The sequence below is a fragment of the Eubalaena glacialis genome, chromosome 9 (assembly GCF_028564815.1).
Source record: "Eubalaena glacialis isolate mEubGla1 chromosome 9, mEubGla1.1.hap2.+ XY, whole genome shotgun sequence".
Taxonomy (NCBI): Eukaryota; Metazoa; Chordata; class Mammalia; order Artiodactyla; family Balaenidae; genus Eubalaena; species Eubalaena glacialis.
The window spans coordinates 97689951-97716707 of NC_083724.1; the positions used below are offsets into that span (position 1 = coordinate 97689951).

Here is a 26757-nt window from a genome sequence, read left to right on the forward strand (position 1 = left end):
CTATCAGAAACTTATATTTGTTTTTTAAAATAGTCCTCTTTATGAGTCTTCTTGAAGATCTTCATTTTGTAAAAGCATCAGTGTAAAATAATGATTGTCTATAAAAGACAAAACTTAAAATAGCATGGTTAAAGATTTTAGTACAAGGCAATTGGCAAGAAACTTGGATATATCTGTGACACATAACTTTTTTTAAACATCTTTATTAGAGTATAATTGCTTTACAATGGTGTGTTATTTTCTGCTTTATAACAAAGTGAATCAGTTATACATATACATATGTCCCCATATCTCTTCCCTCTTACATCTCCCTCCCTCCCACCCTCCCTCTCCCACCCCTCTAGGTGGTCACAAAGCACCGAGCTGATCTCCTGCTGCTATGCGGCTGCTTTCCACTAGCTATCTATTTTACGTTTGGTAGTGTATATATGTCCATGCCACTCTCTCACTTTGTCCCAGCTTACCCTTCCCCCTCCCCATATCCTCAAGTCCATTCTCTAGTAGGTCTGCATCTTTATTCCTGTCTTGCCCCTAGGTTTTTCTGACCCTTTTTTTATCTTTTCTTTTCTTTTTTTTTTTTAGATTCCATATATATGTGTTAGCATACGGTATTTGTTTTTCTCTTTCTGACTTACTTCACTCTGTATGACAGTCTCTAGGTCCATCCACCTCACTACAAATAACTCAGTTTCATTCCTTTTTATGGCTGAGTAATATTCCATTGTATGTATATGCCACATCTTCTTTATCCATTCATCTGTTGATGGACACTTAAGTTGCTTCCATGTCCTGGCTATTGTAAACAGAGCTGCAAAGAACATTTTGGTACATGACTCTTTTTGAATTATGGTTTTCTCAGGGTGTATGCCCAGTAGTGGGATTGCTGGGTCGTATGGTAGTTCTATTTTTAGTTTTTTAAGGAACCTCCATACTGTTCTCCATAGTAGCTGTATCAATGTACATTCCCACCAACAGTGCAAGAGGGTTCCCTTTTCTCCACACCCTCTCCAGCATTTATTGTTTCTAGATTTTTTGATGATGGCCATTCTGACCGGTGTGAGATGATATCTCATTGTAGTTTTGATTTGCATTTCTCTAATGATTAATGATGTTGAGCATTCTTTCATGTGTCTGTTGGCAATCTGTATATCTTCTTTGGAGAAATGTCTATTTAGGTCTTCTGCCCATTCTTGGATTGGGTTGTTTGTTTTTTTAATATCTAGGAATAAACCTACCTAAGGAGACAAAAGACCTGTATGCAGAAAATTGTAAGACACTGATGAAAGAAATTAAAGATGATACAAATAGATGGAGAGATATACCATGTTCTTGGATTGGAAGAATCAACATTGTGAAAATGACTCTACTACCCAAAGCAATCTACAGATTCAATGCAATCCCTATCAAACTACCAATGGCATTTTTCACAGAATTAGAACAAAAAATTTCACAATTTGTATGGAAACACAAAAGACCCTTAATAGCCAAAGCAATCTTGAGAAAGGAAAACGGAGCTGGAGGAATCAGGCTCCCTGACTTCAGACTATACTACACAGTTACACTAATCAAGACAGTATGGTATTGGCACAGAAACAGAAATATAGATCAATGGAACAGGATAGAAAGCCCAGAGATAAACCCACGCACATGTCGTCACCTTATCTTTGATAAAGGAGGCAAGAATATACAGTGGAGAAAAGACAGTCTCTTCAATAAGTGGTGCTGGGAAAACTGGACAGCTACATGTAAAAGAATGAAATTAGAAGACTCCTTAACACCATACACAAAAATAAACTCAAAATGGATTAAAAACCTAAATGTAAGGCCAGACACCATCAAACTCTTAGAGGAAAACATAGGCAGAACAGTCTATGACATAAATCACAGCAAGATCCTTTTTGACCCATCTCCTAGAGAAATGGAAATAAAAACAAAAATAAACAAATAGGACCTAATGAAACTTAAAAGATTTTGCACAGCAAAAGAAACCATAAACAAGACACATAACATTTTAAGATAATAACTAGAATTATGACTGACAACATTATATCAGGGCATATCAGATTTTAGTAATTTCATATAAGTTTTGGAATATTTATATTAATGACATTTATACATACACTATAACCTAAAGTTCATCTCCAATCACTTGACAATGTTTCTCAAGTAATTTAGAATACCAAATAAACCTAATTGTTTAACATTCCTCTCTGAGGTGTCTCAGGATTCCTTTGAAGCATCCCAGAGTTAGCTGGAGGCTAAAAGAACTTTAGTTAGGGAATTCCCTAGTGGTCCAGTGGTTAAGACTCCACACTTCCACTGCGGGGGGCATGGGTTCAATCCCTGGTTGGGAAACTAAGATCCTGCATGCTTCACGGTAGGGCCAAAAAAAAAACTTTAGTTAGATTTTGATATTTAGGTCACTGTGAAACAATATTTATTCATTTAACCAAAGTCATGAAATGATTTCAAAAAACCAATACAGATCACTTAAAGACACAGAAACTCACACAATCTGTTACCAAAAAGGAGCACTCTAAGGAACTTCTCTTAAAGAGAGAGAGAGAAATCAAACTCCAGTCTTGTACTAGTCTACTTAACAACAAAATTCATTTGCTAAATTAACTTCAATCTAAAACCCTGAGGGAAAAAATGTTTTACCATGGTCAGGGTTAACTAAACGCTGGTTTAGTTAACCAGGGTTAACCCTGACCATGGTAAAACTTTTTTTCCCTTAGGGTTCCTTTCCACAACCTTTCATCACCTTCTGAATCCACATTACTTTGTCCCTTATTTTTCCATCCAAAAACAACCAGCTCTAAGACATTCTTTCTTTTCCCTCAATAAAATGCAATTCCATTCCTCATACCTTCTTTACTGAAAACACACATTGTACTTTCCTACTGTATACTGAAATGCTTCCTCATTATTTCTATTAGCTTTATTTTTATTTATTTTTGGCTGCATTGGGTCTTTGTTGCTGCGTGTGGGCTTTCTCTAGTTGCAGCGAGCAGGGGTTACTCTTCATTGTTGTGTGCGGGCTTCTCATTGTGGTGGCTACTCTTGTTGTGGAGCATGGGCTCTAGGTGTGCAGGCTTCAGTAGTTGTGGCACATGGGCTCAGTAGTTGTGGCGCATGGACTTTGTTGCTCCGTGGCATGTGGAATCTTCCCGGACCAGGGCTCGAACCCGTGTCCCCTGCATTGGCAGAAGGGTTCTTAACCACTGCGCCATGAGGGAAGCCCTCTACTAGCGTCAACTGCATGTTTAAATTAGAATCCTCAACTCTTAAAAACCTTCATTTCTAGTGAAAACTAAGAAATAAGCAATTATGAACTGTTAGCATTCTGTAGATTGGTGAACATAAATACCAGTGATAATTTCTAAAAACATTTGTTTTCTTATAGAGAACATCTCAGGGTGGCACCAAACATATTCATTGATAGTCCTAAATACCTTTAGTTTCTCTGTTTAGTAACTGATGTCTCAGTATCTTATTTTATTTGGGAATGACCTAGTTATTCAATAAACTTCCATCACTTATATTAGCACAACTCTAGCACTTTAAGTTACCAAATATCTAGAGAGATCATTTTAACTAGGCATTTCTAAAATGTAATTATTTTTAAAGAGTTTACCCAAAGCTCTTATCTCATTTACATTTACTTTAAAGTTTCATCATATCAAGTTATTTTCCTTGCAACAGATATAATAAGTCTTATTTGACTTCTATTAAACCTAAAGACATGTCTACATTAATTACATCAACAAACTAACTTTAATACCAGGTGTCAATTTATATTAAATATTTCCCAGTTAATGTGAACCTGAAAGTCATTTTGGCTGGTTTCTCTTATGTTTAATTTGTAAGTGCTTACTTTTAAATTAAATTGAGCTCTTTATAACTTCAATTTTGATAATACTTTCCAGAGGTAGCGATATCTCATATATATAATGTGTACACAGACATATGAACAGGAAAAACTAAAGATCTCATGGCTTCACTTAAAAAAAAAAACTTAGTTATGAATCAGGTATTACAATATAAACTTACTAGTTTACAGTGAACAATTGGAATACATTAAAGTTGCTTGCTCAGATGACTAAGGTTCTATTATTTGTAAATCTTGGCAGATGGAGCATTCAGAGTGGTTTGAATTTTAAAATGGCCACTCTGTCATTTTTTTCCCTTGGTTTCAGGTTCTGCCTAATTGAGCTAATTAAGCTCAGCCTCAGGTCCTGTGGCCTATATTTACATTTCTGTTTTGTAGAGCTTTGCAAGAGAAAGACAGTTGCTTCTAGTTCCCCCAAAGAACTGGTCTGTCATCTAAATGATGTTAAAAGATTGATTTGCCCACTATATATTATATCAGTGAGAAGATGTCTAACTAAACTGAAATTTATGAGTTCTATGTTCTAGAACTTTAAAGTTTAATTTATCATGCATTCAAAATCTTGTATACGGCATTCAGCAAAGACCTTTATGAGTTTACAAGTTAAACCTGGAGCAAAATCACTGTTTTTATTCTTCTTAACCCCTGAATGTTAGTTCCCAGTTTTTACTTATTTGTATGGCTTAGGTAACCCTAATGGTTTCCTTTAGAATGTAATTTAATTCATATTTCCTCAGGGGCAGATCTATATGCCTTGTCTTATAATACCATGCAGAGGAAGCATTCCCCCATGAAACATGTCTATCTTGCAATATAATTAAACAAAAGAGATATAACCATCTTATATAAAGCCCACTGATATATATATATATATATGAATTTTTATATACTTTATCTCAATCCTATCTACTTTTATACCTTTAACTTTAACCTTCATTAGGATCCAATCAACAAGTTTTGATCTTACAGGAGGAGTTCTAGAAGTTTTTCTTTCTTTTTATTCCTTGTCCAATTTACCTATTTTTATATAAAAGGTTCAGGGATCCCCAGAGGGGGTTTGAGCCAAGGAACTCAGGCCCTTGGCCTAACTATTGCCCCAAGTAATAGCTGGTCAGGTATCTCATTGTAAAATTTTTTCCAGCCCCTTAAATATATAGTTTTAAAAACTGGAGTAAATAGAGTGAAATTGTTTGACTTTTAGTATTGGGGACCAGTAGGGGGTCCCTTCTGGCCCATTTAACCTTAGGTAGTGTAATATCAAAACCTTGTGTTTTAATCTCATACATGTCCATTTTATTTATTCCATTTTAAATAACCATCTGAAGATTTCTTTATTTATTTGAGATAAGTCTTTTTAAAAATTTTTATCTTGTTGGGAAAAGTATCTAGACTTTCCTTACAGGTTTTTTTTTTTTTCCTATTAACATTAATTACTCTAATGTTTTTATTAGCATCCATAAGACCCATTGAGGGGAAACAAAGACAACAAATAAAGCTTCCCAAACTGGTTTTTCTTGCTTGTTTTAATCTAAAGGTATTCTTAGGTTAACCGTTAGATATAATTCTTTTTTCCACATTTAATTTGATTTTTTAAAAATATAGGTACCAATAAAACAGCTGTTTATAATAAGAGCTCTCTAAAAATTTACCTGTTTAGAAGTTTCTCCAATTTCAAGGCTCCATCCGTCATTTGGCCATTAATGAAATATATATTAATAGTGATTCAAACCAATAAGATGCAAAAGTCTTTCCCATAAGAGGATGGGGGAGAATGCCTCCTTAATAAGAAAGTTTACTCCCAAAAATAGTATGGCAGAGATCAAGTTTTCAAAACACATACACACACAAACAGAACACCCTAAGAAGATCATCAGGTAGAACATTTACATCTCAAAGACACAGAAAGAGAAATGTAAGTTCCCCCTTGAAGGCCTTCGTTTAAAGTCAGAATTTTGAAAAGAAATTTTTATCAAGCCAGCTTATTAAACTTGATTTAATTTAACTTAACTGTGTATGCAATAAAAGAGGCCCCTCATTTTTAGAGTGAGATTTCCTTTAATTCCCAACTAAGTAAGTACTTGTAAGTTTAAGTTTTGTACATACATAAACCTGACTGGGGTGTTAGTTGGAGGCTGGCAATCTGTTCTTTCTTTTTCTTTTTCTTTGAAAACTTTTATACCCCATTCAGAGGTTGGTTTGTTGAATTACCATCACTAGTATAGCCAATTCAAGGAAAAACAACAGGCCAGTCTTCCCCCTAATTACCCAGTTCAACACTACTCAGCCTTTAACTGAGCAAAGTCTTCCCCGTCTTTCAACTGAGGATAAACCACTCAGTGTCTAAACTGAGTAAAACCTTCCCAGTGCCTTTCACTGAGGATAACCCACTCAGTGTCTAAACTAAGCAAAAATCTTCCCATTGTCTCTTACACTGAGGATAAACCAGGTACCTCTTCTTGACACTAAGTTTCAAGGAAGACCTACTCCCCCAGAGAGGAGTTTAACATAACTGAATAAAACTTAAGATCATCCACCTAGGAGATCTAGTTGATCCTAGAACCAGGAGAGACTCACCCAAATTCATGGAAGGAAGTGGATGGGCCCAAGAGGCCTCTGCTGGTACCAAGGCTCTGGATCCTCATAGAGTTCAGGCAAAGGAGAGAAGTCTGCTCTGGTCCCTTCATGGTTGCCATAACACCATAACTGTCAACTGAAAAAAAAAAAGCACAACCTAAAAGTTGAGAGTTATGTTTTATTCAGCAGACATTCTTAGGACTTCAGGCCCTGAAGAGAGCCTCTCAGATAAATGCTGAGAAAACTGTTCCGAAGAGAAAGGGGGGAGGCCAGAATATATAGGAGTTTTTGCAACAATACCACATAGTCAGAATAAAAGGCTACTGTTGATAAAAACAAAACTAGATATCTCAAGTTAAAGAATTTATTGCTTTTCTATGTATGGGAAGATGCAAGAGTCTAGGCTCACTGAAATCATTCCCTTGATATGCACCTCAGCTATCTGGGGCCAGTATCCTGAGTTTTCTCATCCTAAGTTTCCTCAGGCTGCACCATCAGGGGTGGCTGCAGTCTGATGGCTGCAAGATGGTGGGCATTCCTTGTTGCCATCCTGAACTCCCTCAGAGCCCACTGTTTTGGGTGGCTGCAATTGCTGCAACATCCTTTGTTTACTGATATGGCAGGCAATATTTCATTTATCATTTTCATTAGATGAGATTAAGAATATTAATGATTTGCTGTCAAAACTTTAGCATTGTCATTTCTTGTTTTCACTGCATAATAGAATTCCTTGTAACAAGTGACCCACTTTTGTTGAAAAGATGTTTCCATACCCCATTTCTGGTCATAACTGCAATGGTACGTGGGAAGAACAGTTCTGCTTAGAAGCCACTTACAGTCTGTAACTCAGACAGTTTTACTTCCTCAGAAACTTCACAGAATCAATAAGCAGCTTATCTAAGAATGACATTTAGTGATCTGCATATGAAATTGTGACCAGGATTGATTGCAGCATCAGGAAGAAGTTTCCCTGCCTCTGCAGAGTTAGGCAATGCAAAAGGTGTGGAGGGGCTAGTGTCTTGGGCCTCCGACTCAACAGGTTTCTCTGGGTCCCAGTTCTGTGAGCTTCACCAGTATCTAAGGTAACAAAGGCTGTAACAGAGGACAATTTGATACAGTCTAAAATATATTTGGAGTTGGTTTTGTTTCCCTAGTAATCAGGCTCATTATCCAGAATTGTGGGCTTACCATCTAGCTAACATTTGTGGATGGTTAGACTGTATTTCCTAGCCACTCTCAGAAGAAGTCAAGGCAACCAAGACTTCTGTGGAAAAGGAGGGGGACTCTACCAAGACTCTGTCTTGTCTTAAGATTTTATGAATGAAAGGAAAGTTTTTCTCCTTTTATCAGGCCTTGTGAAGACCCTTGGAAAGTCTGGACTCCTGAGGAGGAACATGTGGTCGAAGATCTCCTTTAAAGGGAGATCCTGGGTCTAGTATGCAGAATATATAAAGAACTCTTACAGGATAGAACAGTGGCTGCCAGGGTCAAGGGGTGTGGGAAATGGGGAGGGTTTGTCAAAATGCATAAACTTCCATTTATAAGATGAGTAAATTCTGGGGATGTAATATAAAGCATGATGATAACAGTTAATAATACCACTTTATATACATGAAGTTGCTAATAGAGTAAATTTTAAATGCTCTCACCAAAAAAAGGTAATCATGTGAGGTGATGGAGATGTTAACTGATCCAGCAAAATGGCAATTATTTTGCAGTATATACATGCATCAAATCATCACCTTAAATTTACACAATATATATGTCAACTCTGGAAAAATCATTTTTTAAGAATTAAAAAAAGAAAACTTTTACAACTCAACAACAAAAAGACAAGCAACTTAATCAAAATATGGGCCAAGGACTTGAATAGATATTTTTCCAAAGAAGATTACAGCCAATAAACACTAAAAGATGTTCGACATCATTAGTTGTTAAGGAAACTCAAGTCAAAACCACAAAGAGTTACCACCTCACACCCAAGATGATAACTGTGACAAGACAAAGCAAAAATAGAAAGTAAGTGTTGGCAAGGATGTGGAGAAATTGAAACCCTCCTACATTGCTGGTGGAAATGTAAAAATGGTCTCATCACTGGGGAAAACAGTTTGAGAGTTTCTCAAAAAGTTACGCATAGAATTATGATGCAGCAATTGAACTCCTAGGTATAAAATCAAAAGAATTGAGAAGTGTTCCAACAATTTGTACACAAATATTCATAGCAGCATTATTCATAACAGTCAAAAGGTAGAAACAACCCAAATGCCCATCAAATGAACAGATAAATAAATGTACGGTATACATACAATACAATATTATTCAGTTAAAAAAAGAAGAAAATTCTGCAATATGCTACAGCACAGATGAATCTTGAGGATATTAGGCTAAGTGAAATAAACCAGTCACACAAAAAAAATACTGTATGATTCCACTTACATGAGGTTCCTAGAGTAGTCAAATTGATAGAGACAGAAAGTAGAATGGTGGTTGTCAGGGACTGAGGTGAGGGAGAAGTAAGGAGTTATTGTTTAGTGGATTCAGAGTTTCAGTTTCATCTTTCATTGGGAAGATGAAAAAGTCCTGGAGATGGATGGTGGTGATGGTTGTACAGAAATGCTAAAATACTTAATGGTGCAGAACTGTAAACATAGTTAAAATGATAAAATTTTATTTCATGTATATTTATCACAATTTAAAAAAAAGAAACGAAGTATGCTACATACTACAATGTTGATGAACCTCGAAAATGTTATGACAAGTGAAAGAAGTCAATCACAAAAGGTCATATGTTGCATAATTCCATTTATATGCAATATCAAGTAGGGATATCCACAGAAACAGAAAGCAGATTTGTGATTGCCAGAAGCTGGGGAGGAGGGATTAGGGAGTGACTGCTTGATGGATATGGGGGTCTCCTCTGGTGTGATACAAAAGGTTTTTGAAATAGATAGAGGTGATGGTTCCACAACCTTGTGAATGTTCTAAATGCCACTGAACTGTATGCTTTAAAATGGTTAATTTATGTTACGTGAATTTCACCTCAATTTTTTTTAAATGCAGGTAAGGCACCTTCAGGGTTAGCAAAGGCCTGTAGACCAGTGTGCAGATCATGAAAAAGAGGGAAAAAAAGAGACTTTCAATGCAATGCAAGTGATGCAGGTGTACAGGCTAGGAGCTTGACCGGCCAGCCTTCCTTAATAGCACAGTTATTGACCATGTCATCCTTATCCAAAACCCTGGTTTTATTTTGTTATTTTCTTGTCATAAGTACCAGTGTTATCCGCAAGCCTATACTAATGTTTTCTTAAATATTGCAACCAATATCTTACCTTCAGAACCAAAATCCTTAGAAAACCACAGCAAGGAACTGTGTGTTGCAAACAGCATCAGACTGGGGAATAGGGAGCAAGAAGTGATATGCAGCAAATGGAGCAAAAGTTGAGAGCAAGAATGCAGAGCAAAAGAGAGCTTAGGCAACCTTCAGGAAAGACCTGTGGGACAAGCACAATTTCAGGGCCTGATAAAGGGCTAGACTTCCAGCATTCACTCAAGGGGGCTAAACTCTTGTTATATAGAAATTAAAGACTAGAGAAGCTGAGGTCATCTGGTTTATACTGAAAAACACATATACAGAAGTTTTCCTGTGAAGTGGAATTCTGGAAAAGATCATGGCCCAAAACATAATGCATGCTCGCAGGCACAGCACCTGCCAATCCTGAAAGAGTGTCAATTCTCTATCTAGGCAAGGACTCTCCCATAACACCCAGGGAAGGGAATTCACATAAAGGTCAGAGCAACTTCTCCAAATCTGGCTTAACCATCCTTGCCTATTGATGGCACTTGTGGGTACAGGGTGAAATCCTAAAAGTTGCAGGGAAAATGGTACAAAAAGTGTCACAACAGGAGTTTCCTGGGAAGGTGGGGGCTTGGTATAAACTGTCATTTGTTCTGGTTGGAGGCAAGTATGGGATGACAGCTTGTCCCAGCACCAGGCACATGAAACTCTCCAGTGCCTGAAACCAAGCAGGACCCTGTGGGTCCCTCATGGATACAAAAGCCTTTACGTTTCCCCCATTTCTTGTTTGTAGCAAAAGGTCTGTCAGCCTCCTAGACCTTCCCTGAGTTCCAAAGGGCAGATTCAACCAGTTACCAATTAGGGAAGTTTGGGCTTTTTGAGCAAGAGCTGCCTGTTCTCTTTGCTTGGCCCTTGAAATAAAACTTTTTCTGCTCCAAACGCCGATGTTTCAGTTTGGTCTCACTCTGAGTGGGGCACACAATCTTGGGTTTGACAACATGCCCAGGACTTCTGATGATGACTCCAAAGTACAGTTGGGGAGACACATGAAACGCAGACCCCATGTGGATAGGTCATTGGCTTTGTTCATGGCAGTGTTCCTAGTGCTGAGAACACTATCTGGCACATAGTAGCTGAAAAAAATAATTGTATGTATCTGAATGAGTGAGAGGTAGGGAAGAGGAATTGATCCCAGCTAGAAACTAAAAGACCTCATTTAAAAAAAAACAAAACCAAAAACAAACAAACAAAAAAAACAACCTCCTATGTAGAAACACTAAAAAGAAAGCTCCTAAGTCAGAAAGAACCCAACTCCATCTCAACCCAAAATGGGGATCATCACTGCAGTTCCTTCACTCAAGTTGTTTTGGATTGCTTTGTGTGTAGCACCTCTATTTTAAGATAGAAATCTCTCAAAATTCAGATTCAGTTTGTTTGTCATTTAAGTCCATAAAAATTTCCCTCACACACAAAAAATATAGGAATCAGAAAAATATGGCTTAAGGAGTTTTACTATGTGTGTCCCCTTCTAGCAGTTTCTAGTATACTCCACAAGGTGCAACAAGAGTTTACTTTAAGTGTTGGATAAGTTCCAGCTGTGGGATTGACTGGCCACACACCATGAAGGCAAAAGTGTGACAAAATGTTCTCAGTAGGTACCAAGTGCTATGAGCTTAGTACAACCCCATAGGATTAGCCCTAATTTTCACATGAAGGGGACCTTCAAGGAGGTTGAGAAATTCCTTTAGATAGTATGAAGGAGCTAAGTCCTCTTTGACGTCAAAGGTGAAACTCATGCACCAGACAGTGTGGTGTGTCAGCTTCTAGCATCCAAGGATATGGGATTCTGTGTCATATTCTGCTCCAAAACATCCTCTGCTCCCTTCTCAGCCAAAATATCTACATTTTTATTATTAAACATTGTACATAGAATATTGGTAAATCCATAAGATTTCCATGACTACATTTTTGGAAGGTAACTTGACACTGTTAATTAATTATAACTGATAACATAACCTTATACCCAGCCATCCATTTCAGGCACTCTAAAAATGTATGTGCAGCCTTACTGATTTTGTCCTTTCCCCCACAAAAAAAAACCCCAAAATAAAAGATGAAAAACAAATTGAAAATAAGTTAATGCCTATCCACAGGAGAAAGATGAGTCAGTCATGATCTATGCAGACTGTGAGATATGTGGAGGCTCCCAAGAATGGGTTGGGGCCATGTTGGCTGCCCAAGGCTTGCTGTCGAAAGTGTAATGACTTCACCAGGCTTTCAGATAACTTGGTGCTTGCTTCCTTGCTGAGACCATCCTGCTCTGACCTCCAGACTGTCCCTCATGTCCTGCTCACCTTTGTCATATCACAGGATCCCAGTATCCTCATACAACGCATATCCACAAGCTCTGTTCATGTACTCTGCTTTGGTCTGTCTCAGCCTCATACCCCATCCATCAAACTTTTCCTTCACAACACTTTAGAATTCAGCCACTCACAATCCCCACTACCACTTCTCATCTGGACTCTGGCAACAGCCTCCTAACTGGTCTGTGTGTCCACTCTGGCCCCTACACTCTATTCACTGTACTAGAATTGGAGAAATCATTGCAAAACAAAAATCATTGTGTTGCTCTTGAAACCTTTGATGGCCTCCAGCACATTTGGACATTGACATTGCCTCATGGAGGCTACACCTCTTGGCTTCATCTTTCTCTCTATTGCTCTTAGTTATGATGCTCCAGTCACACTGGCCTTTGCCTCTCAACCACCCTAAACTCATTTCCTTTCTGGGCCTTTTACACAGGCTGTTTCTTCTGTTCTGACTGCTTGCCTCTCAGATCTCCCCATTGCTGCTTCCTCATCATCATTCAGATCTTAACTAAAATGTCTGCTTTTCAGAGAGGATATACCTCAAACATCAGGCAAAACCACCCTCACAAATTCTCTACTTTATCTTTTCCATGGTAATTATCAATATCCTTAATGATCTTGTTTGTTTAAATGTTTATTCCCTATCTTTTTGGCACAATATGAATCTTTATAGGCAGGACTCTGGCTTATGATTAGAACAATGCCCAGCTCACAATAGGGAATCAATACACGGAGGAAGAAAAAAAGATAACACACCAAAGTGATCAAATTGGTCTCCCTGAGCACAGAGTGGGCAGGAGAGATAAGGGGGAGGAAAGGACTGTAAACTAAAAAGAAAAATGTCCATTGTAAGAATGCACACATAGTGATAAATGTTTTTCACATGCATAAAACTGAGCATGTGTGAGTTTGTGTGTGTGTGTGTGTGTGTGTGTGTGTGTGTGTTATTAAAGAAAAAAATATTTATGACACTTGTTAAAGATAGTAAGGAAGACTTTATTCAAGGGGGCTACTACAATGAGGTTTTATAGTAGGGGAGAGAGATAGGGCTCAACTCAGTATACAACAAGGAAAAGTGGGAATTTATAGCCACAAAGCAGCTCAGTGGATAGAAAATTACTGAGAGGAAACCTCAGTAAGAGGGGATTCTGTCTTAACCAACCTAACAAGATTCCTACTGAAGGCAGGTCAGGGTGATCAGATATAAATCTCAACACCCCTGGAAGAGGTCATACCTAGAACTTCAGTATTTGGCATTGTTGTCAACCAGTTAACATCATGCTGAGAGCAAGCAAATCCCTGTATGGACTGTCCATGGGCATGAGTCACAGGAAATAGAGGTGAGGGTGCAGGGATAGGAGGTGAGGGGTGTCAACAGGGAAGGGAAAGAGTACCGAAGACAAAAGTCAACCAGGAAATCTCTGCCCCAGCTGCCCAGCTTCAGCCTCCTCCAGTCCTCATGAAGCAAGGTCACCTGGGGTTATAGTTCAAGACAACTCCAGTGCAAGAGCAGGATGTCCCAGAGGCATGACTCTTCACCATGTAGCCCTGTGACTGCCTGGGAGAGCCTTTTAAGCAAGCAGAAAAGTCCCAGGATAAAGATGTACAAATCTTCCATACATTTTAAAAGAACTTAGAGGTGTATAATAGACCAACAATTTCAGTATGCCCAGGGTTGCCCTGGTTTTAACACTGAGTGTCCTATGTCTTGGGAAACCCTCAATCCTAGGCAAACCAGGCCAGTTGGTCACCTAATTAGAGGTTGTGAGGTAGGAGATGGGTTTTGCATCACCTTCCCTCCCTGTACACTGATATTATGAGATGCTGTTTAATATACCTGACAATTTCTATAAGAAAGGCAGACACTGAATTAATAGGTTGCTCATATTTGGTAATTAAATGGGACTATATATAGTCTGCATGATAACTTTATTTCCATTATACAATGACACCAAATATCACAATGATTTTTCATTTTTGTCTCTACTATTAGATCACTAAGTGATGAAATATTTTTAATACACTCCCATGAAAACATTTGTACAAAGAATTTTATCCTCCACATACTATTTCTAAAAACTTACTATGAAATTCTATGACTGAGAATTTTTTGGACAGGGGAGGTGGGAGACAATATCTTTTGGCTGTTATATTTCTTATACTGCAGTGCCAATGAAACTGTATCACTCTTTGATAAATTGATAAAATCCCTGATAATTTCTCGATCATTCAATATTTTATTATGTGTAATCTTCCAATACATCAATTTGGTTGAAGTGTATTCATTAATTGATGTATTGCACATCTGTCTGCTTTGGTGATTTAGATTGCATTTTCCTCTGAGTTTATCCTCTCTGTTTTATGGGTCAGTGGTTCTCAAGTTGGATTAAAAGAAGCCCTAGCTTTTCACACAGGGTACAATTGGCCGTTGGTCTAAATTCAGGTCATGGTAGTTGCATTTCTATGGAAATAAAGCTAAAGTTTAAATTGCACTCAGACCAAAACCTGACTAACAGCAAGTAAGTGATAACCCGGTAAGTAATGTCTTAAAGGCAAAAATACTACAGTATCCCACTTTGAGCATTTAAAGAGTCATGCTGTCATTGTCTTTGAGATTATGAAAGGAGAGTAGAAAACAGTTCATGTTTAATACAGTAGATGAGGACACTGTGTCCCATGGAGATGAAGTATTTCGGTCAAAGTGACACTGGTTTTAGTGGCTAAATCTGTGGGAATTGGAAAACAATGGGAGCATTGTTGGAGCTTTACAATGGTGTTGTAATCTGATTTCAAACTGCTGAGTCAATGTATGAGGGCAAGGACTTCAGAAACTTAACAGCAAAAACGTTCTAAGGGGAAATGAGAGACAACTTTATTCAGCACTTTATTATTTTTTTGCAAAAGATTTAAAATAAGAGTAAATAAGATTGATGCACTAAGAGAACTGTGGAATACTTCCATAATTTCTTTTTTTAATTATTATTATTTTTGACTGCGTTGGGTCTTCGTTGCTGCACGCGGGCTTCTCTAGTTGCAACGAGTGGGGGCTGCTCTTCGCTGCGGTGCACGGGCTTCTCAATGCGGTGGCTTCTCTTGTTGCAGAACATGGGCTCTAGGCACGTAGGCTTCAGTAGTTGTGGCTCGCGGGCTCTAGAGCGCAGGCTCAGTATTTGTGGCACACGGGCTTAGTTGCTACGTGGCAAGTGGGATCTTCCCGGACCAGGGCTCGAACCCGTGTCTCCTGCATTGGCAGGCGGATTCCCAACCCATGCACCACCAGGGAAGCCCTATTTTCATAATTCCTTAAAGAATCATAGTGAAACAAGATTATCCCGAGCTTTCTCAGCCTGTTACTAACAGTGCTACCACATGAACACAAATGCTATAATCTCACAGCTCTGAGCTCCCTGCCACCACAATCATACACATCTACATATGCTGGCACTCAGTCCCTACCAAACTCCCCCCCACTCTTGTGGATAAGTCCCCAAAGGCACATCAGTGGACTCAAATGCAAGCCTCTCCTACTCTTGGGCCTCTCTCTGGTGGTGGCGTCCTTCGCTGTGATGTTCTCATGCCCTTTGAGCCCAGTTGTAGAGGCTCAGCCTCCCTGTTGCCCCATAGCCCCCAGATGGGAAGAATGTTCCTCTCTCACTCCAGGTCAAGGTGGGTCATCTGGTCCCTGATCCTCCCAAAGTCTATTGAAACCATGTCAGTAGCACAAGGCTATTTTGGTTCATTACTCATCCAATTTTACAAATCAAATTTGTGAGATAATATCAACCTGTGGTCAATAATTCTGGGGTCATTCTCCCTCAGGTTGAATCCTGGCACCACCACTCATTGGCTGTGTGGCTTTTGGTGTCATAACTAATCTCTTTATTTCTGTTTCCCTGCATTTAAAATGCAGACAATGCCTACAGGTTTATCCTGATGCACCAATAACTGTGTATGAAAGGGCTTGGTACAAGCCTGATTTTCAGTTAGCTATCAATAAATGTGCTATTATTCTTTCTGTTAACACTGGCAATTGTGACTAAGACACAGATTTGTCCTCAAGATGCTTCTAGTCTACTTGGATTTATTTGGGTCAGTTGAGTTTATTTTAATTCAATTATTTGTTAATAGATGAATAACACAAAGTATTTTTTTCAAAAATATAAAACTCTACAAAGAAAGAGAGGCTGTTTGGTACAAAAATAATTGTAATAAGGACAATAAAAAAGAAGTGTGCACAAGGAAAAATGTAGCAGACACAGGGAAAGTGGCCAGGAAATCTAAATTTTATATCAATAGTAATATAATCCAAGCTACCTTGGTTGACCTACACTTCCCAAACACATACCACGGGAAGCCAGGATGAGATCAGGTTTTAGGACCTTTCCACCCATTCAACTAGAGGCATTAAGTAATGGGGACAGATATGTGAGTTTTGAGCCAACTTTCAGAGTGCTAAAATCAAATCAGTGGAAAAAATATCAGCTGACCAGGCTGAAGGGAGAGGCAGCACTAAACTAGGGAGGCACCACTATGCTCAGCGAGTCAACAACAAAAAGATGAGGGTCTTGACTGTGGCTTCAACTGGAGTTCGGATGTCCAGAATTTTCTTCCTAGGCAGTGGTCTTCATTTTTTTGCTTGTTGCCTCTTAAAACAATATTAAACAAACAAACAAATAAAACCTATTCAACCTCACATACATTTTTAGGTTGACATTTAAATTGCTTTATCATTAGTTTACAGATACAAAGGATATATTTTCCAGGATATTGCAGACAGGATTTTAAAATTTTTTGTAAAGTTCTTGGGGTCAATTTTTTGTAAAGTTCTTGGGGTCATTAGTTTACAGATACAAAGGATATATTTTCCAGGATATTGCAGACAGGATTTTAAAATTTTTTGTAAAGTTCTTGGGGTCAATTTGGCTTTTTCACTTTATGGAAAATAAACACGCTTTGACTTATTTGCCAAAACTAATCCTCATTATCAAACAAGTCAGCCAAATCCAACTCACATTCTGACAGAAAAATTCTTATTTTACTGTTTAATTCAAATAAACATGGTGTTAGGAGTCTCTGTGACTTAAGACTTGACAAGAGCCTGTTGCTTAAATGAAATGTCACTCTCTCAGGGATGAAGCTTTCTCAAACTGTCCCCTTGTTTGGCCCTTGGAAGTATTTGAAACCAGGGTCTGTGATCAGATTTGGAATGGGTGGAGAGGCTTTAGTGAAGTGGGTGAAGGATGACTATGGAAGGGGATGTGGGAAAGAAGAATATGCAAAGCAGTGACACTTTTTGGAACAAGCTATCTGTAGTAAAGAGTACCTGCCTAAGGTGAGAATCTGGAAATTAGGTATTTAAAACTATCAATGGCCATATAACCCCTGGAAAGTCTTCCCATATCACAAGGGGTACACATATCCTAGTCTGAATAACAATAATCTAAGTTCCCTCAAGTTCCGTGTGTGTCAGGATTGAATGAATTAAAAAGTACACTATCAAAGTAGTCAATAACAGTACTAAGAAAAATTATTCCAAACTTGGAAATAAAGCAAGAAGATGCCATATCAATACATCATGCTAGAAGACATTGTTGAAAAAGTCCATCTAAGGGTCATCTGACTCTTTAGGGAAAAGTTTGATTATTTATTTTTAACTATTTATTATTGACTAAGCCCAGATATTTTGCAGCCCTGCAAAGTTAGAAGTTATCCCATAAGAAACTGACGAGACGATTTTCTTTTTAATGGTGGGAAAATAAGATAAGCCCAAATGTTACATTTAATTACCCTATAGGACATAAAGTAGGGCTGCATCTAATTTAGCAATCTTAATTCATTATTCCTTTTCGTTCTCATTCATTGTAACAATCAGTTTTTCAAATTCTCTTTGAACTCATTTTATGGGTTCCCTTAATAATGAGATAATGAAATATTAGCATGAGAATTATGTTTTAACATTTAGAGAATTACATTTTGACAGAAAAAGTATACACAAAGTACAAACAAGTTGCAAGGAAAGTGTATGTGATACAGAAGACGACATATGAGGAAGACCTGGTAGAGATGATACCTGAGTTGAGGGAGAAAAGGAGGCTCTTCTACACAGGAAGAGCCTCAGATTTGGGAGCACAGTGGCATGGTTGTAGAATGTACTAGATGATCAGGCTGAGAGGTGGGAAAAAGCTATCCTGGGCCATGCATATCATGCTAATGGGTTGGAGCCTTGTCTTGCATAAAAACAGGAGACCTTGAAGAATTTTTAGCAACAAAGTGACATAATAAGATGGATTTGTATTATAAAGACCAATTTTGTTTGAGGAGAGCATGCATAGGTGGAAATAAACCCAAAGATAAAGACACTAAACTACTGAGAGATGAGAAGGTTATGAACTGTGGCAGTGTCAGTAGGAACGAGCAGGTGCAGAATGATTTGCGATACAGAATAAATAGGACACGATCGTTGCTTCGATGTGGGGGTGGGGAAAGAGAGATAGGAGGTGAGAAAATGCATAGGTAACATTTGATAATTGATTATGAGGGGGTGGCAAGGAGCAGGAGGAGCTGACCCATATCAGCAATAATTACTGCTTGAGGCATAGAATTGTATCAGGTGGCAGGAACACAAATATCTAGCATGTGAAACACATAGAAGTAGGGCAAGGGGAAAAGGCTTTAAATTTCTAACTTTTTGCATAGTTCACATACATTGTAGAATAAACTCTTTGTCTGCCTGGATTACTCAAAATTCCATCCTTCCTTATGGAATGTTTGCTCACTCGATCTGATTCTGAATCATCCTAGTATGCATAACAGCATAACATTTTTGTTTCAGAAGGTAAATCACATTTGCCTTTTAGCCAAATTTCCCAAATAGAATGCTTTGCTGGATGGAATGTAAGGAATTGAAAAGATTAAGTAAGGATAGTTCTCCATGAGAAAAAAAGCCAACTAAAGTGAATCCTTTCAAACAGACAAATACAAAAATATAGATTTGTGTCTACATGAAATGACCTAAAAGCATTGACACCTCAGTGACAATGAGCACACCCACCACCCAAATCTTGGTTTCTAAGAATCATTCTGTAATAAAAGAAACCAGAAATGGCTGATCCTAAGGCTGGGCTGAGAACATACTAAAGGAACCTGGAGCATCCTGTAGTGTCAGAAAGTAACAAAGTTCTAAAGAAAAAAAAAAAGATTTCTCAAAAGGACACAGGAGAAAAACTGAAAGAGCCCCCAATGGCCAAAGATGGAACAATTTGAACAACAAAATAAATAATGATAGAATTCTAGGGTGAGGTTGACTTTTTTTCTTCTTTCAGTACTCTAAAGATGTTGCTCCACTGTCTTCTACCTTGCATTGTTCCCAGTGAAAAATATGGTCTCATTCTTAACTTTGTTCCTCTGTACATAATTGTACATAATGTGTTTTTTTACTTGGGCTGATTTTAAGATTTTCTGTTTACAATTAGTTTTAAGCAATTTGATTATGATGTACTTTGATGTTGTTTTCCTCATGTTTCTTGTGCTTATGTATTATTGAGCTTCTTGGATCTATGGGTTTATAGGGTTCATTAAATTTATACAATTTTGGTCATTATTTTTTCAAATACTTTCTATGCCCCTCCCTATTCTCCTTTGGGGACTCAAACTATAAATTAGACCAGTGTGTGTGAAATTGTCACACAGTGAGGCACTCTTTACTTTTTTCCAATCTTTTTTTCACTCGGTATTTCATTTTGCATAGCTTCTATTGCTGTTTTCAAGTTCACTAATCTTTTCTGCCAGGTCGAAACTGTCATTAATCCCATACAGTGTACTTTTTATCTTAGATATTGTATTATATTACTAACTCCATCTGACTTCAAACTATACTACAAAGCTACAGTAATCAAAGCTATGGTACTGGCACAAAAACAGAAATATAGATCGATGGAACAGGATAGAAACCCAGAGATAAACCCACGGATCTATGGTCAACTAATCTATGACAAAGGAGGCAAGGACATACAATGGAGAAAAGACAGTCTCTTCAATAAGTGGTGCTAGGAAAACTGAACAGCTACATGTAAAAGAATGAAATTAGAACACTCTCTAACATCATACACAAAAACAAACTCAAAATGGATCAAAGACCTAAATGTAAGACCGGACACTATAAAACTCTTAGAGGAAAACATAGGAAAAACATTCTTTGACATAAATCACAGCAAGATCTTTTTGACCCACCTCCTAGAGAAATGGAAATAAAAACAAAAATAAACAAATGGGACCTAATGAAACTTCAAAGCTTTTGCACAGCCAAGGAAACCATAAACAAGACAAAAAGACAACCCTCAGAATGGGAGAAAATATTTGCAAATGAATCAACAGACAAAGGATTAATCTCCACAATATACAAGCAGCTCATGCAGCTCAATATCACAAAAACCAACAACCTAATCCAAAAATGGGCAGAACACCACAATAGACATTTCTCCAAAGAAGACATACAGACGGCCAAGAGGCACATGAAAAGCTGCTCAACAACACTAATTATTAGAGAAACGCAAATCAAAACTACAATGAGGTATCATCTCACACCAGTTAGAATGGGCATCATCAGAAATTCTACAAACAACAAATTCTGGAGAGGGTGTGGAGAAAAGGGAACTCTCTTGCACTGTTGGTGAGAATGTAAATTGATACAGCCACTATGGAGAACAGTATGGAAGTTCCTTAAAAAACTAAGAATTACCATATGACCCAGCAATCCCACTACTGGGCATATACCCAGAAAAAACCATAATTCAAAAAGACACATGCACCCCAATGTTCATTGAAGCACTATTTACAATAGCCAGGTCATGGACTCAACCTAAATGTCCATTGACAGACAAATGGATAAAGAAGATGTGGTACATATATACAGTGGAATATTACTCAGCCATAAAAGGGAAGGAAATTGGATCATTTGTAGAGACATGGATGGACTTAGAGACTGTCATACAGAGTGAAGTAAGTCAGAAGGAGAAAAACAAATATCATATATTAATGAATATATGTGGAATCTAGAAAAATGGTACAGATGAACCGGTTTGCAAGGCAGAAATAGAGACACAGATGTAGAGAACAAATGTATGGACACCAAGGAGGGGAAGCGGTAGCGGGGGGTTGGTGGGATGAATTGGGAGATTGGGATTGACATACATACACTAATATGTATAAAATAGATAACTAAGAACCTGCAGTATAAAAAAATAAAATAAAACTCAAATAGAAAAAGAGCTATTAAGCCACAAAAAAATAAAATGTTACTGCTATTTGCAAACCAACCAATGTTTGAAGTTCGAGGAATGTTAATTCTGTATGAGAATAGATCTATATTTAATAATAATCCTTTGTACCTCTAAAAAAAAAAAAAAAACCAAAGCAGGATTTCTTTGTGTAACTTGGATGGCTGATTCTATAATTCTTCTTAGAAGAGATGTGGTAGATATGACAAATTTCTTTAGCACTGGTGTTTTACCAGGATCCTTGTCTTTGAATAGCTCTTCTAGGAGCTGCCTAGAAGGAATACTGCAGGTCTGTGTATGTGGTTGAAGAAGTTCTTTTGGACATGTTTATATTTATGTGTTTGTTAAGGGGAGGGTAATGGGGAGTGGGAAGGAATGCTGGGATATCAAAGTAAGTAAGGCTTACAGTGGTGGTGGAATCCTAGTATGTTTCACTCCTGCACTTCCAAGTACAGTTCCTTTTACTTTTTGTTTTCTTAATGTCTGCCATGGCACTTCACTCACAGAACTTCAACAATTTCTCTATTTCTCTTTCAAGCCCCATGAATCTACCAGAAGCCCAGTGTTTTTAGTAAACAGTTCACAGACTTTAGCCTCAGTGAAAATTTCACCATTCTAGGTGTTCCACTTCTACATAGAGAGCTGAGCAATCTGACTGTTTTAAGTGCACTTTATTAACTGCTCCCACATCCAGTCCATAAGCAAGGCCTTTTGGTCCTGTTTCCAATCCGTCCTTTTCTCTCCATCCCCATTGCCATCACCCCTATTCAAGTCACCACCATATCTTACCTGGACTATTGAAGTAGCCCTGTACCTGGTTCTCTTCCTTCTGTTCTTGCCTACAAAGCTACCAAAAGATTTTTTATCCATTTGTTTAATTATTGCCTTTGGGCAGATTCTACAAATTGTTAAACTTGTAGAATAGGTAGGTCAAAGGAATATTTATGCAAAATTTTGCTCATATTGTCTAATTCATTACCTCCAAAAAGTTGAACTAATTTACACTTCACCAGTATTTACACCTTCACCAACTTTGAATATTATTATTATTCTGTTTAATCTTTGCTCTTCTTAAAATGGAAAGTGATGTTTCATTATTCTAATTTACATTTCTTTGGTTACTAATCAGAGTGAATATATCTTTTTATGTTTTTTAACAGTTTGTATTTCTTATTTTGAAATTGCGCTGTTCATGATTCTTTGCTCATTTGGGGGGAAGAGAAGATTATGTGTCTTTTTAAAATTGATATATAGAACTCTTAGTAAAATACAGATACTAACCTTTTCACTGCCCTCTATGTTACATATTTTCTCCCCAAAATATATTTTATTGCTGCCTTTATTTATTATTTTTTTAACTAAGGATCCAATAAAGGTTGTTTATATTTGGTTGTTAGGTACCTTTAGTTTCTTTTTAATATAGAAGTGTCTCTCAAAAATTTTTGTATGCATATAGTCTCTTACTTCTCACTGTTGCATAGTGTTCTATAGTATGCATCTGTCACATTAAATTTATCCATCCATGGAGGCCTAGATTGTCTCCAACACCCTCGTCCCACAAATAATGGTACAATACAAATTCCTGCCACTATCCATTTATGTGTTGATGTGAGAATTTCTCTGAGATACATAAGTATGGTTTGTTTGGTTGCTCAGCAATGTATAGTAACATCAATAAGAATTACCTGATTTCTTTCCAGAAAGGGCTTACCAGCCTAAATTCCCACCAGCAGTAGACTACCAAGACTTGTATCTTGTTTAACCATTTACTGGCAGCAAAGCAAAGGTAAATTTCTAAATATACCTCACTTGGTTTTCTCCATATGTAAATGAAGATTAAAATGCCTACCTTATAAAGTTAAGATGAAGATGAAAGGTAATATATAAATCACTTATCACCAATCACTCACTAAATGGTAGCCAGTGTTATTATCATGTCTCTCCTATTAGACTGTCTGCGCTTTGATAGCATGCATAAGTCTTCACCTACTTCTGCCTGTCTCTCTTCTCCCATTCCTAATTCTTTGAGTTACAAATTGTGATGGGGGTATCCTTATTAATCTGACAATTTACTTCTAGAAGTCACAAATTGAGTAGCAAGAGTCTTGGTTCTAGCACACATTATAAAACATTTTGGTTTGGAGAAATCACATTTAAGTTGTTTGTTTTATTAGATTCTGTGCAGTGAAGGACTAACTCAGCAGGCCTGGCTCACCCAAAGCCTACATATTCCAAACAAAGGTTTGGCCTGGAGGAGCTTCAAGATGGCAGAAGAGTAAGACGTGGAGATAACCTTCTTCCCCAAAAATACATCAGAAATACATCTACATGTGGAACAACCCCTACAAAACACCTACTGAACTGGCAGAAGAACTCAGACCTCTCAAAAGGCAAGAAGCTCCCCACATACCTGGGTAGGGCAAAAGAAAAAAGAAAAAACAGAGACAAAAGAATAGGAATGGTACCTGCACCAGTGGGAGGGAGCCGTGAAGGAGGAAAGGTTTCCACACACTAGGAAGCACCTTCGGGCAGAGACTGTGGGTGGTGGAGGGGGGAAGTTTCGGAGCCATGGAGGAGAACGCAGCAACAGGGGTGCGGAGAGCAAAGCAGAGAGATTCCTGCACAGAGGATCAGTGCCAACCAGCACTCACCAGCCCGAGAGGCTTGTCTGCTCACCCACTGGGGCAGGTGGGGGCTGGGAGTTAGGCTCCGGTTTCAGAGGTCAGATCCCAGGGAGAGAACTGGGGTTGGGTGCATGAACACGGCCTGAAGGGGGCTAGTGTGCCACAGCTAGCCGGGAGGGAGTCCGGGAAAAGGTCTGGAGCTGCCGATGAGGCAAGAGACTTTTTCTTGCCTCTTTGTTTCCTGGTGTACGAGGAGACGGGATTCAGAGCACCGCCTAAACGAGCTCCAGAAACTGGCGCGAGCCGCGGCTACCAGCGCGGACTTCAGAGATGGGTATGAAATGCTAAATCTGCGGTTGCAGCCGCCAAGGAGCCTGTGTACAAGCACAGGTCACTATCCACACATCCCCTCCCAGGAGCCTGTGCAGCCCACCACTGCCAGGGTCCCGTGATCCAGGGACAACTTCCCCGGGAGAACACACGGCATGCCTCGGGCTGGTGCAACGTCATGTCAGCCTCTGCTGCCGCAGGCTCGCCCTGAACTCTGTACCCCTCCCTCCCCCCAGCCAGAGTGAGCCAGAGCCCCCGAATCAGCTGCTCCTTTAACCTTGTCCTGTCTGAGTGAAGAACAGATGCCTTCTGGCAACCTACACGCAGAGGCAGGGCCAAATCCAAAGCTGAACCCCAGGAGCTGTGCAAAGAAAGAAGAGAAAGGGAAATTTCTCCCAGCAGCCTCAGGAGCAGCAGATTAAATCTCCACAGACAACTTGATGTACCCTGCATCTGTGGAATACCTGAATAGACAACGAATCATCCCAAATTGAGGAGGTGGACTTTGGGAGCAATGATATATACATATCATTTCCCTTTTTCTCTTTTTGTGAGTGTGTATGTGTATGCTTCTGTGTTATTTTGTCTGTATAGATTTGCTTTTACCATTTGTCCTAGGGTTCTGTGAATAATTTTATTTTTTATTTTTTTAGTATAATTTTTAGCACTTGTTATCATTGGTGGATTTGTTTTTTGGTTTGGTTGCTCTCTTCTTTCTTTCTCTTTTTTCTTTTTTTTTAATTACTTAAAATTTTCTTTTAATAATTATTTTTTATTTTAATAACTTTGTTTCATTTTATTTTACTTTATTTTATCTTCTTTCTTTCTTTCTTTCTTTCTTTTCTTCCTTTTATTGTGACCATGTGGATAACAGGCTCTTGGTACTCCAGCCAGGCGTCAGGGCTGTGCCTCTGAGGTGGGAGAGCCAAGTTCAAGACACTGGTCCACAAGAGACCTCCCAGCTCCACATAATATCAAACGGCAAAAATCTTCCACAGATCTCCATCTCAACGCCAAGACACAGCTCCACTCAACGACCAGCAAGCTACAGTACTGGACACCCTATGACAAACAACTAGCAAGACAGGAACACAACCCGATCCATTAGCAGAGAGGCTGCCTGAAATCATAATAAGGCCACAGACACCCCAAAACCCACCACAAGACGTGGACCTGTCCACTGAAAAGACAAGATCCAGCCTCATCCACCAGAACACAGGCACTAGTCCACTCCACCAGGAAGCCTACACAACCCACTGAACCAAGCTTAGCGACTGGGGACAGACACCAAAAACAATGGGAACTACAAACCTGCAGCCTGTGAAAAGGAGACCCCAAACACAGTAAGTTAAGCAAAATGAGATGACAGAGAAACACACAGCAGATGAAGGAGCAAGGCAAAAACCCACCAGACCTAACAAATGAAGAGGGAATAGGCAGTCCATCTGAAAAAGAATTCAGAATAATGATAGTAAAGATGATCCAAAATCTTGGAAATAGAATGGAGAAAATACAAGAAACGTTTAACAAGGACCTAGAAGAACGAAAGAGCAAACAAACAGTGATGAACAACACAATAAATGAAATTTAAAATTCTCTACAAGGGCTCAATAGCAGAATAACTGAGGCAGAAGAACGGGTAAGTGATCTGGAAGATAAAATAGTGGAAATAACTACTGCAGAGCAGAATAAAGAAAAAAGAATGAAAAGAATTGAGGACAGTCTCAGAGACCTCTGGGACAACATTAAACACACCAACACTCGCATTATAGGAGTCCCAGAAGAAGAAGAGAAAAAGAAAGGGACTGAGAAAATATTTGAAGAGATTATAGTTGAAAACTTGCCTAATATGGGAAAGGAAATAGTTAATCAAGTCCAGGAAGAACAGAGAGTCTCATACAGGATAAATCCAAGGAGAAACAGGCCAAGAAACATATTAATCAAACTATCCAAAATTAAGTACAAAGAAAAAATATTAAAAGCAGCAAGGGAAAAAAACCAAATAACACACCAGGGAATCCCCATAAGGTTAACAGCTGATCCTTCAGCAGAAAATCTGCAAGCCAGAAGGGAATGGCAGGACATATTTAAAGTGATGAAGGAGAAAAGCCTACTATGAAGATTCCTCTACCCAGCAAGGATCTCATTCAGATTCAATGGAGAAATTAAAACCTTTACAGACAAGCAAAAGCTAAGAAAATTCAGCACCACCAAACCAGCTTAACAACAAATGCTAAAGAAACTGCTCTAGGCAGGAAACACAAGAGAAGGAAAAGACCTACAATAACAAACACAAAACAATTAAGAAAATGGCAATAGGAACATACATATCAATAATTACCTTAAATGTAAATGGATTAAATGCTGCAACCAAAAGACGTAGACTGGCTGAATG

The 26757-nt window shown here is 38.4% G+C and overlaps 1 long non-coding RNA gene across 1 annotated transcript in view; it reads left to right on the top strand.

Moving 5' to 3' along the window:
- The window catches only part of LOC133097457 (uncharacterized), an 89389-nt gene extending 63295 nt beyond the window's left edge, over positions 1–26094 (top strand). Inside the window, exon 3 of the long non-coding RNA XR_009702011.1 lies at positions 25237–26094. This is a non-coding gene — a long non-coding RNA (uncharacterized LOC133097457). The remainder of the gene's footprint in view (positions 1–25236) is intronic.
- The last annotated feature ends 663 nt before the right edge of the window (positions 26095–26757 follow it).